The sequence below is a fragment of the Argiope bruennichi genome, chromosome 3 (genome assembly GCF_947563725.1).
Source record: "Argiope bruennichi chromosome 3, qqArgBrue1.1, whole genome shotgun sequence".
Taxonomy (NCBI): Eukaryota; Metazoa; Arthropoda; class Arachnida; order Araneae; family Araneidae; genus Argiope; species Argiope bruennichi.
The window spans coordinates 103232341-103245983 of record NC_079153.1 but is presented as its reverse complement, the minus strand read 5'-3'; positions in this window follow the sequence as shown (position 1 = coordinate 103245983).

Genomic DNA, 13643 nt, shown 5'->3' with positions numbered 1-13643 from the left:
ATTTTATAATTTTTCTTTTTTCTTAATAAATTTTATCTATATTTCTCCATTATTCATAGAGTTACTATGAATCATTCCAAATCATATATTTCAAAACCATATTTTAAATTTAAAATATTTCTATATTTTATCGGAATTTTAAGAGTCAAGTTCCCACACATGCGCAGAATCTATTAATATGCTAGCATTGTGCTTTTAAAATAAGATTTACACAATACTTAAAACTTATTGCCGAGTCGTAATGAGAATCTTTGACCCTTCAGAAGCTCTCGAGGTACGAGTCTTGGTGGCTAGATCGGCTGGGTGTGTCATTGTATTCTGCTAGTCTTCTGTTCGAATCTCGAGATCGACAAATAATTTATAATTTTTCTTTTTTTAAATAAATTTTATCTATATTTCTAAATTATTCATAGAGTTACTATGAATCATTTCAAATCATATATTTCAAAACAAAATAATAAATTTAAAATATTTCTATATTTTATCGGAATTTTAAGAGTCAAGTTCCCACGCATGCGCAGAATCTATTAATATTCTTAGCATTGTGCTTTTAAAATAAGATTTACACAATACTTAAAACTTATTGCCGACTCGTAATGACAATCTTTGACCCTTCAGAAGATCTCGAGGTGCGAGTCTTGATGGCTATATCGGCAGGGTGTGTCATTGTATTTTGCTGGTCTTCTGTTCGAATCTCGAGATCGACAAATAATTTTATAATTTTTCTTTTTTTAAATAAATTTTATCTATATTTCTAAATTATTCATAGAGTTACTATGAATCATTCCAAATCATATATTTCAAAACAAAATTATAAATTTAAAATATTTCTATATTTTATCGGAATTTTAAGAGTCCAGTTCCCACACATGCGCAGAATCTATTATTATTCTTAGCCTTGTGCTTTTAAAACCAGATTTACACAATACTTAAAACTTAATGCCGAGTCGTAATGAGAATCTTTGACCCTTCAGAAGATCTCGAGGTACGAGTCTTGGTGGCTAGATCGGCAGGGTGTGTCATTGTATTTTGCTGGTCTTCTGTTCGAATCTCGAGATCGACAAATAATTTTATAATTTTTCTTTTTTTTAAATAAATTTTATCTATATTTCTCCATTATTCATAGAGTTACTATGAATCATTCCAAATTTTATATTTCAAAACCATATTTTAAATTTAAAATATTTCTATATTTTATCAGAATTTTAAGAGTTAAGTTCGAGCACATGCGCAGAATCTATTAATATTCTTAGCATTGTGCTTTTAAAATAAGATTTACACAATACTTAAAACTTAAAGCCGAGTCGTAATGAGAATCTTTGACCCTTCAGAAGCTCTCGAGGTACGAGTCTTGGTGGCTAGATCGGCAGGGTGTGTCATTGTATTTTGCTGGTCTTCTGTTCGAATCTCGAGATCGACAAATAATTTTATGATTTTTCTTTTTTCTTAATAAATTTTATCCATATTTCTCCATTATTCATAGAGTTACTATGAATCATTCCAAATCATATATTTCAAAACCATATTTAAATTTAAAATATTTCTATATTTTATCGGAATTTTAAGAGTCAAGTTCCCACACATGCGAAGAATCTATTAATATTCTTAGCATTGTGCTTTTAAAACCAGATTTACACAATACTTAAAACTTATTGCCGAGTCGTAATGAGAATCTTTGACCCTTCAGAAGATCTCGAGTTACGAGTCTTGGTGGCTAGATCGGCAGGGTGTGTCATTGTATTTTGCTGGTCTTCTGTTCGAATCTCGAGATCGACAAATAATTTTATAATTTTTCTTTTTTTTAAATAAATTTTATCTATATTTCTCCATTATTCATAGAGTTACTATGAATCATTCCAAATCATATATTTCAAAACCATATTTTAAATTTAAAATATTTCTATATTTTATCGGAATTTTAAGAGTCAAGTTCCCACACATGCGAAGAATCTATTAATATTCTTAGCATTCTGCTTTTAAAATAAGATTTACACAATACTTAAAACTTATTGCCGAGTCGTAATGAGAATCTTTGACCCTTCAGAAGCTCTCGAGGTACGAGTCTTGGTGGCTATATCGGCTGGGTGTGTCATTGTATTTTGCTGGTCTTCTGTTCGAATCTCAAGATCGACAAATAATTTTTTAATTTTTCTTTTTTTCAAATAAATTTTATATATATTTCTCCATTATTCATAGAGTTACAATGAATCATTCCAAATCATATATTTCAAAACAATATTATAAATTTAAAATATTTCTATATTTTTTCGGAATTTTAAGAGTCAAGTTCCCACACATGCGCAGAATCTATTAATATTCTTAGCATTGTGCTTTTAAAATAAGATTTACACAATACTTAAAACTTATTGCCGAGTCGTAATGAGAATCTTTGACCCTTCAGAAGCTCTCGAGGTACGAGTCTTGGTGGCTAGATCGGCTGGGTGTGTCATTGTATTTTGCTGGTCTTCTGTTCGAATCTCGAGATCGACAAATAATTTATAATTTTTCTTTTTTTTAAATAAATTTTATCTATATTTCTAAATTATTCACAGAGTTACTATGAATCATTCCAAATCATATATTTCAAAACAATATTATAAATTTAACATATTTCTATATTTTATCGGAATTTTAAGAGTCAAGTTCTCGCACATGCGCAGAATCTATTAATATTCTTAGCATTGTGCTTTTAAAACCAGATTTACACAATACTTAAAACTTATTGCCGACTCGTAATGACAATCTTTGACCCTTCAGAAGATCTCGAGGTGCGAGTCTTGATGGCTATATCGGCAGGGTGTGTCATTGTATTTTGCTGGTCTTCTGTTCGAATCTCGAGATCGACAAATAATTTTATAATTTTTCTTTTTTTAAATAAATTTTATCTATATTTCTAAATTATTCATAGAGTTACTATGAATCATTCCAAATCATATATTTCAAAACAAAATTATAAATTTAAAATATTTCTATATTTTATCGGAATTTTAAGAGTCAAGTTCCCACACATGCGCAGAATCTATTAATATTCTTAGCATTGTGCTTTTAAAACCAGATTTACACAATACTTAAAACTTAATGCCGAGTCGTAATGAGAATCTTTGACCCTTCAGAAGATCTCGAGGTACGAGTCTTGGTGGCTAGATCGGCAGGGTGTGTCATTGTATTTTGCTGGTCTTCTGTTCGAATCTCGAGATCGACAAATAATTTTATAATTTTTCTTTTTTTTAAATAAATTTTATCTATATTTCTCCATTATTCATAGAGTTACTATGAATCATTCCAAATTTTATATTTCAAAACCATATTTTAAATTTAAAATATTTCTATATTTTATCAGAATTTTAAGAGTTAAGTTCGAGCACATGCGCAGAATCTATTAATATTCTTAGCATTGTGCTTTTAAAATAAGATTTACACAATACTTAAAACTTAAAGCCGAGTCGTAATGAGAATCTTTGACCCTTCAGAAGCTCTCGAGGTACGAGTCTTGGTGGCTAGATCGGCAGGGTGTGTCATTGTATTTTGCTGGTCTTCTGTTCGAATCTCGAGATCGACAAATAATTTTATAATTTTTCTTTTTTCTTAATAAATTTTATCTATATTTCTCCATTATTCATAGAGTTACTATGAATCATTCCAAATCATATATTTCAAAACAAAATTATAAATTTAAAATATTTCTATATTTTATCAGAATTTTAAGAGTCAAGTTCCCGCACATGCGCAGAATCTATTAATATTCTTAGCATTGTGCTTTTAAAACCAGATTTAAACAATACTTAAAACTTATTGCCGAGTCGTAATGAGAATCTTTGACCCTTCAGAAGATCTCGAGTTACGAGTCTTGGTGGCTAGATCGGCAGGGTGTGTCATTGTATTTTGCTGGTCTTCTGTTCGAATCTCGAGATCGACAAATAATTTTATAATTTTTCTTTTTTTTTAAATAAATTTTATCTATATTTCTCCATTATTCATAGAGTTACTATGAATCATTCCAAATCATATATTTCAAAACCATATTTTAAATTTAAAATATTTCTATATTTTATCAGAATTTTAAGAGTCAAGTTCCCACACATGCGAAGAATCTATTAATATTCTTAACATTGTGCTTTTAAAATAAGATTTACACAATACTTAAAACTTATTGCCGAGTCGTAATGAGAATCTTTGACCCTTCAGAAGATCTCGAGTTACGAGTCTTGGTGGCTAGATCGGCAGGGTGTGTCATTGTATTTTGCTGGTCTTCTGTTCGAATCTCGAGATCGACAAATAATTTTATAATTTTTCTTTTTTTTAAATAAATTTTATCTATATTTCTCCATTATTCATAGAGTTACTATGAATCATTCCAAATCATATATTTCAAAACCATATTTTAAATTTAAAATATTTCTATATTTTATCGGAATTTTAAGAGTCAAGTTCCCACACATGCAAAGAATCTATTAATATTCTTGGCATTGTGCTTTTAAAACCAGATTTACACAATACTTAAAACTTATTGCCGAGTCGTAATGAGAATCTTTGACCCTTCAGAAGATCTCGAGTTACGAGTCTTGGTGGCTAGATCGGCAGGGTGTGTCATTGTATTTTGCTGGTCTTCTGTTCGAATCTCGAGATCGACAAATAATTTTATAATTTTTCTTTTTTTTAAATAAATTTTATCTATATTTCTCCATTATTCATAGAGTTACTATGAATCATTCCAAATCATATATTTCAAAACCATATTTTAAATTTAAAATATTTCTATATTTTATCGGAATTTTAAGAGTCAAGTTCCCACACATGCGAAGAATCTATTAATATTCTTAGCATTCTGCTTTTAAAATAAGATTTACACAATACTTAAAACTTATTGCCGAGTCGTAATGAGAATCTTTGACCCTTCAGAAGCTCTCGAGGTACGAGTCTTGGTGGCTAGATCGGCTGGGTGTGTCATTGTATTTTGCTGGTCTTCTGTTCGAATCTCGAGATCGACAAATAATTTATAATTTTTCTTTTTTTTAAATAAATTTTATCTATATTTCTAAACTATTCATAGACTTACTATGAATCATTCCAAATCATATATTTCAAAACAAAATTATAAATTTAAAATATTTCTATATTTTATCGGAATTTTAAGAGTCAAGTTCCCACACATGCGCAGAATCTATTAATATTCTTAGCATTGTGCTTTTAAAACCAGATTTACACAATACTTAAAACTTAATGCCGAGTCGTAATGAGAATCTTTGACCCTTCAGAAGATCTCGAGGTACGAGTTTTGGTGGCTAGATCGGCAGGGTGTGTCATTGTATTTTGCTGGTCTTCTGTTCGAATCTCGAGATCGACAAATAATTTTATAATTTTTCTTTTTTTTAAATAAATTTTATCTATATTTCTCCATTATTCATAGAGTTACTATGAATCATTCCAAATTTTATATTTCAAAACCATATTTTAAATTTAAAATATTTCTATATTTTATCGGAATTTTAAGAGTCAAGTTCCCACACATGCGAAGAATCTATTAATATTCTTAGCATTGTGCTTTTAAAATAAGATTTACACAATACTTAAAACTTAAAGCCGAGTCGTAATGAGAATCTTTGACCCTTCAGAAGCTCTCGAGGTACGAGTCTTGGTGGCTAGATCGGCAGGGTGTGTCATTGTATTTTGCTGGTCTTCTGTTCGAATCTCGAGATCGACAAATAATTTTATAATTTTTCTTTTTTCTTAATAAATTTTATCTATATTTCTCCATTATTCATAGAGTTACTATGAATCATTCCAAATCATATATTTCAAAACAAAATTATAAATTTAAAATATTTCTATATTTTATCGGAATTTTAAGAGTCAAGTTCCCGCACATGCGCAGAATCTATTAATATTCTTAGCATTGTGCTTTTAAAACCAGATTTAAACAATACTTAAAACTTATTGCCGAGTCGTAATGAGAATCTTTGACCCTTCAGAAGATCTCGAGGTACGAGTTTTGGTGGCGAGATCGGCAGGGTGTGTCATTGTATTTTGCTGGTCTTCTGTTCGAATCTCGAGATCGACAAATAATTTTATAATTTTTCTTTTTTTAAATAAATTTTATCTATATTTCTCCATTATTCATAGAGTTACTATGAATCATTCCAAATTTTATATTTCAAAACCATATTTTAAATTTAAAATATTTCTATATTTTATCGGAATTTTAAGAGTCAAGTTCCCGCACATGCGCAGAATCTATTAATATTCTTTGCATTGTGCTTTTAAAACCAGATTTAAACAATACTTAAAACTTATTGCCGAGTCGTAATGAGAATCTTTGACCCTTCAGAAGATCTCGAGGTACGAGCCTTGGTGGCTAGATCGGCAGGGTGTGTCATTGTATTTTGCTGGTCTTCTGTTCGAATCTCGAGATCGACAAATAATTTTATAATTTTTCTTTTTTTTAAATAAATTTTATCTATATTTCTCCATTATTCATAGAGTTACTATGAATCATTCCAAATCATATATTTCAAAACCATATTTTAAATTTAAAATATTTCTATATTTTATCGGAATTTTAAGAGTCAAGTTCCCACACATGCGAAGAATCTATTAATATTCTTAGCATTCTGCTTTTAAAATAAGATTTACACAATACTTAAAACTTATTGCCGAGTCGTAATGAGAATCTTTGACCCTTCAGAAGCTCTCGAGGTACGAGTCTTGGTGGCTAGATCGGCTGGGTGTGTCATTGTATTTTGCTGGTCTTCTGTTCGAATCTCGAGATCGACAAATAATTTATAATTTTTCTTTTTTTTAAATAAATTTTATCTATATTTCTAAACTATTCATAGACTTACTATGAATCATTCCAAATCATATATTTCAAAACAATATTATAAATTTAAAATATTTCTATATTTTATCAGAATTTTAAGAGTTAAGTTCGAGCACATGCGCAGAATCTATTAATATTCTTAGCATTGTGCTTTTAAAATAAGATTTACACAATACTTAAAACTTAAAGCCGAGTCGTAATGAGAATCCTTGACCCTTCAGAAGCTCTCGAGGTACGAGTCTTGGTGGCTAGATCGGCAGGGTGTGTCATTGTATTTTGCGGGTCTTCTGTTCGAATCTCGAGATCGACAAATAATTTTATAATTTTTCTTTTTTCTTAATACATTTTATCTATATTTCTCCATTATTCATAGAGTTACTATGAATCATTCCAAATCATATATTTCAAAACCATATTTTAAATTTAAAATATTTCTATATTTTATCGGAATTTTAAGAGTCAAGTTCCCACACATGCGAAGAATCTATTAATATTCTTAGCATTGTGCTTTTAAAATAAGATTTACACAATACTTAAAACTTAAAGCCGAGTCGTAATGAGAATCTTTGACCCTTCAGAAGCTCTCGAGGTACGAGTCTTGGTGGCTAGATCGGCAGGGTGTGTCATTGTATTTTGCTGGTCTTCTGTTCGAATCTCGAGATCGACAAATAATTTTATAATTTTTCTTTTTTCTTAATAAATTTTATCTATATTTCTCCATTATTCATAGAGTTACTATGAATCATTCCAAATCATATATTTCAAAACAAAATTATAAATTTAAAATATTTCTATATTTTATCGGAATTTTAAGAGTCAAGTTCCCGCACATGCGCAGAATCTATTAATATTCTTAGCATTGTGCTTTTAAAACCAGATTTAAACAATACTTAAAACTTATTGCCGAGTCGTAATGAGAATCTTTGACCCTTCAGAAGATCTCGAGGTACGAGCCTTGGTGGCTAGATCGGCAGGGTGTGTCATTGTATTTTGCTGGTCTTCTGTTCGAATCTCGAGATCGACAAATAATTTTATAATTTTTCTTTTTTTTAAATAAATTTTATCTATATTTCTCCATTATTCATAGAGTTACTATGAATCATTCCAAATCATATATTTCAAAACCATATTTTAAATTTAAAATATTTCTATATTTTATCGGAATTTTAAGAGTCAAGTTCCCACACATGCGAAGAATCTATTAATATTCTTAGCATTGTGCTTTTAAAACCAGATTTACACAATACTTAACTTATTGCCGAGTCGTAATGAGAATCTTTGACCCTTCAGAAGATCTCGAGGTACGAGCCTTGGTGGCTAGATCGGCAGGGTGTGTCATTGTATTTTGCTGGTCTTCTGTTCGAATCTCGAGATCGACAAATAATTTTATAATTTTTCTTTTTTCTTAATAAATTTTATCTATATTTCTCCATTATTCATAGAGTTACTATGAATCATTCCAAATCATATATTTCAAAACCATATTTTAAATTTAAAATATTTCTATATTTTATCGGAATTTTAAGAGTCAAGTTCCCACACATGCGAAGAATCTATTAATATTCTTAGCATTGTGCTTTTAAAACCAGATTTACACAATACTTAAAACTTATTGCCGAGTCGTAATGAGAATCTTTCACCCTTCAGAAGATCTCGAGTTACGAGTCTTGGTGGCTAGATCGGCAGGGTGTGTCATTGTATTTTGCTGGTCTTCTGTTCGAATCTCGAGATCGACAAATAATTTTATAATTTTTCTTTTTTTTAAATAAATTTTATCTATATTTCTCCATTATTCATAGAGTTACTATGAATCATTCCAAATCATATATTTCAAAACCATATTTTAAATTTAAAATATTTCTATATTTTATCGGAAATTTAAGAGTCAAGTTCCCACACATGCGCAGAATCTATTAATATTCTTTGCATTGTGCTTTTAAAATAAGATTTACACAATACTTAAAACTTAAAGCCGAGTCGTAATGATAATCTTTGACCCTTCAGAAGCTCTCGAGGTACGAGTCTTGGTGGCTAGATCGGCTGGGTGTGTCATTGTATTTTGCTGGTCTTCTGTTCGAATCTCGAGATCGACAAATAATTTATAATTTTTCTTTTTTTTAAATAAATTTTATCTATATTTCTAAATTATTCACAGAGTTACTATGAATCATTCCAAATCATATATTTCAAAACAATATTATAAATTTAAAATATTTCTATATTTTATCGGAATTTTAAGAGTCAAGTTCCCACACATGCGCAGAATCTATTAATATTCTTAGCATTGTGCTTTTAAAATAAGATTTACACAATACTTAAAACTTAAAGCCGAGTCGTAATGAGAATCCTTGACCCTTCAGAAGCTCTCGAGGTACGAGTCTTGGTGGCTAGATCGGCAGGGTGTGTCATTGTGTTTTGCGGGTCTTCTGTTCGAATCTCGAGATCGACAAATAATTTTATAATTTTTCTTTTTTCTTAATAAATTTTATCTATATTTCTCCATTATTCATAGAGTTACTATGAATCATTCCAAATCATATATTTCAAAACCATATTTTAAATTTAAAATATTTCTATATTTTATCGGAAATTTAAGAGTCAAGTTCCCACACATGTGCAGAATCTATTAATATTCTTAGCATTGTGCTTTTAAAATAAGATTTACACAATACTTAAAACATATTGCCGAGTCGTAATGAGAATCTTTGACCCTTCAGAAGCTCTCGAGGTACGAGTCTTGGTGGCTAGATCGGCTGGGTGTGTCATTGTATTTTGCTGGTCTTCTGTTCGAATCTCGAGATCGACAAATAATTTATAATTTTTCTTTTTTTTAAATAAATTTTATCTATATTTCTAAATTATTTATAGAGTTACTATGAATCATTCCAAATCATATATTTCAAAACAAAATTATAAATTTAAAATATTTCTATATTTTATCGGAATTTTAAGAGTCAAGTTCCCACACATGCGCAGAATCTATTAATATTCTTAGCATTGTGCTTTTAAAACCAGATTTACACAATACTTAAAACTTAAAGCCGAGTCGTAATGAGAATCTTTGACCCTTCAGAAGCTCTAGAGTTACGAGTCTTGGTGGCTAGATCGGCTGGGTATGTCATTGTATTTTGCTGGTCTTCTGTTCGAATCTCGAGATCGACAAATAATTTATAATTTTTCTTTTTTTTTAAATAAATTTTATCTATATTTCTAAATTATTCATAGAGTTACTATGAATCATTCCAAATCATATATTTCAAAACAATATTATAAATTTAAAATATTTCTATATTTTATCAGAATTTTAAGAGTTAAGTTCGAGCACATGCGCAGAATCTATTAATATTCTTAGCATTGTGCTTTTAAAATAAGATTTACACAATACTTAAAACTTAAAGCCGAGTCGTAATGAGAATCTTTCACCCTTCAGAAGCTCTCGAGCTACGAGTCTTGGTGGCTAGATCGGCAGGGTGTGTCATTGTATTTTGCTGGTCTTCTGTTCGAATCTCGAGATCGACAAATAATTTTATAATTTTTCTTTTTTTTAAATAAATTTTATCTATATTTCTCCATTATTCATAGAGTTACTATGAATCATTCCAAATCATATATTTCAAAACCATATTTTAAATTTAAAATATTTCTATATTTTATCGGAATTTTAAGAGTCAAGTTCCCACACCTGCGAAGAATCTATTAATATTCTTAGCATTGTGCTTTTAAAACCAGATTTACACAATACTTAAAACTTATTGCCGAGTCGTAATGAGAATCTTTCACCCTTCAAAAGATCTCGAGTTACGAGTCTTGGTGGCTAGATCGGCAGGGTGTGTCATTGTATTTTGCTGGTCTTCTGTTCGAATCTCGAGATCGACAAATAATTTTATAATTTTTCTTTTTTTTAAATAAATTTTATCTATATTTCTCCATTATTCATAGAGTTACTATGAATCATTCCAAATCATATATTTCAAAACCATATTTTAAATTTAAAATATTTCTATATTTTATCGGAATTTTAAGAGTCAAGTTCCCACACATGCGAAGAATCTATTAATATTCTTAGCATTGTGCTTTTAAAATAAGATTTACGCAATATTTAAAACTTATTGCCGAGTCGTAATGAGAATCTTTGACCCTTCAGAAGCTCTCGAGGTACGAGTCTTGGTGGCTAGATCGGCTGGGTGTGTCATTGTATTTTGCTGGTCTTCTGTTCGAATCTCGAGATCGACAAATAATTTATAATTTTTCTTTTTTTAAATAAATTTTATCTATATTTCTAAATTATTCACAGAGTTACTATGAATCATTCCAAATCATATATTTCAAAACAATATTATAAATTTAAAATATTTCTATATTTTATCGGAATTTTATGAGTCAAGTTCCCACACATGCGCAGAATCTATTAATATTCTTAGCATTGTGCTTTTAAAATAAGATTTACACAATACTTAAAACTTAAAGCCGAGTCGTAATGATAATCTTTGACCCTTCAGAAGCTCTCGAGGTACGAGTCTTGGTGGCTAGATCGGCTGGGTGTGTCATTGTATTTTGCTGGTCTTCTGTTCGAATCTCGAGATCGACAAATAATTTATAATTTTTCTTTTTTTTTAAATAAATTTTATCTATATTTCTAAATTATTCATAGAGTTACTATGAATCATTCCAAATCATATATTTCAAAACAATATTATAAATTTAAAATATTTCTATATTTTATCAGAATTTTAAGAGTTAAGTTCGAGCACATGCGCAGAATCTATTAATATTCTTAGCATTGTGCTTTTAAAATAAGATTTACACAATACTTAAAACTTAAAGCCGAGTCGTAATGAGAATGCTTGACCCTTCAGAAGCTCTCGAGGTACGAGTCTTGGTGGCTAGATCGGCAGGGTGTGTCATTGTATTTTGCTGGTCTTCTGTTCGAATCTCGAGATCGACAAATAATTTTATAATTTTTCTTTTTTCTTAATAAATTTTATCTATATTTCTCCATTATTCATAGAGTTACTATGAATCATTCCAAATCATATATTTCAAAACCATATTTTAAATTTAAAATATTTCTATATTTTATCGGAAATTTAAGAGTCAAGTTCCCACACATGTGCAGAATCTATTAATATTCTTAGCATTGTGCTTTTAAAATAAGATTTACACAATACTTAAAACATATTGCCGAGTCGTAATGAGAATCTTTGACCCTTCAGAAGCTCTCGAGGTACGAGTCTTGGTGGCTAGATCGGCTGGGTGTGTCATTGTATTTTGCTGGTCTTCTGTTCGAATCTCGAGATCGACAAATAATTTTATAATTTTTCTTTTTTTTAAATAAATTTTATCTATATTTCTCCATTATTCATAGAGTTACTATGAATCATTCCAAATCATATATTTCAAAACCATATTTTAAATTTAAAATATTTCTATATTTTATCGGAATTTTAAGAGTCAAGTTCCCACACATGCGAAGAATCTATTAATATTCTTAGCATTGTGCTTTTAAAACCAGATTTACACAATACTTAAAACTTATTGCCGAGTCGTAATGAGAATCTTTGACCCTTCAGAAGATCTCGAGTTACGAGTCTTGGTGGCTAGATCGGCAGGGTGTGTCATTGTATTTTGCTGGTCTTCTGTTCGAATCTCGAGATCGACAAATAATTTTATAATTTTTCTTTTTTTTAAATAAATTTTATCTATATTTCTCCATTATTCATAGAGTTACTATGAATCATTCCAAATCATATATTTCAAAACCATATTTTAAATTTAAAATATTTCTATATTTTATCGGAATTTTAAGAGTCAAGTTCCCACACATGCGAAGAATCTATTAATATTCTTAGCATTGTGCTTTTAAAATAAGATTTACACAATACTTAAAACTTATTGCCGAGTCGTAATGAGAATCTTTGACCCTTCAGAAGCTCTCGAGGTACGAGTCTTGGTGGCTAGATCGGCTGGGTGTGTCATTGTATTTTGCTGGTCTTCTGTTCGAATCTCGAGATCGACAAATAATTTATAATTTTTCTTTTTTTTAAATAAATTTTATCTATATTTCTAAATTATTCATAGAGTTACTATGAATCATTCCAAATCATATATTTCAAAACAATATTATAAATTTAAAATATTTCTATATTTTATCAGAATTTTAAGAGTCAAGTTCCCACGCTGGCGCAGAATCTATTAATATTCTTAGCATTGTGCTTTTAAAACCAGATTTACACAATACTTAAAACTTAAAGCCGAGTCGTAATGAGAATCTTTGACCCTTCAGAAGCTCTAGAGGTACGAGTCTTGGTGGCTAGATCGGCTGGGTGTGTCATTGTATTTTGCTGGTCTTCTGTTCGAATCTCGAGATCGACAAATAATTTATAATTTTTCTTTTTTTTTAAATAAATTTTATCTATATTTCTCCATTATTCATAGAGTTACTATGAATCATTCCAAATCATATATTTCAAAACCATATTTTAAATTTAATATATTTCTATATTTTATCGGGATTTTAAGAGTCAAGTTCCCACACATGCGAAGAATCTATTAATATTCTTAGCATTGTGCCTTTAAAACCAGATTTACACAATACTTAACTTATTTCCGAGTCGTAATGAGAATCTTTGACCCTTCAGAAGATCTCGAGTTACGAGTCTTGGTGGCTAGATCGGCAGGGTGTGTCATTGTATTTTGCTGGTCTTTTGTTCGAATCTCGAGATCGACAAATAATTTTATAATTTTTCTTTTTTTTAAATAAATTTTATCTATATTTCTCCATTATTCATAGAGTTACTATGAATCATTCCAAATCATATATTTCAAA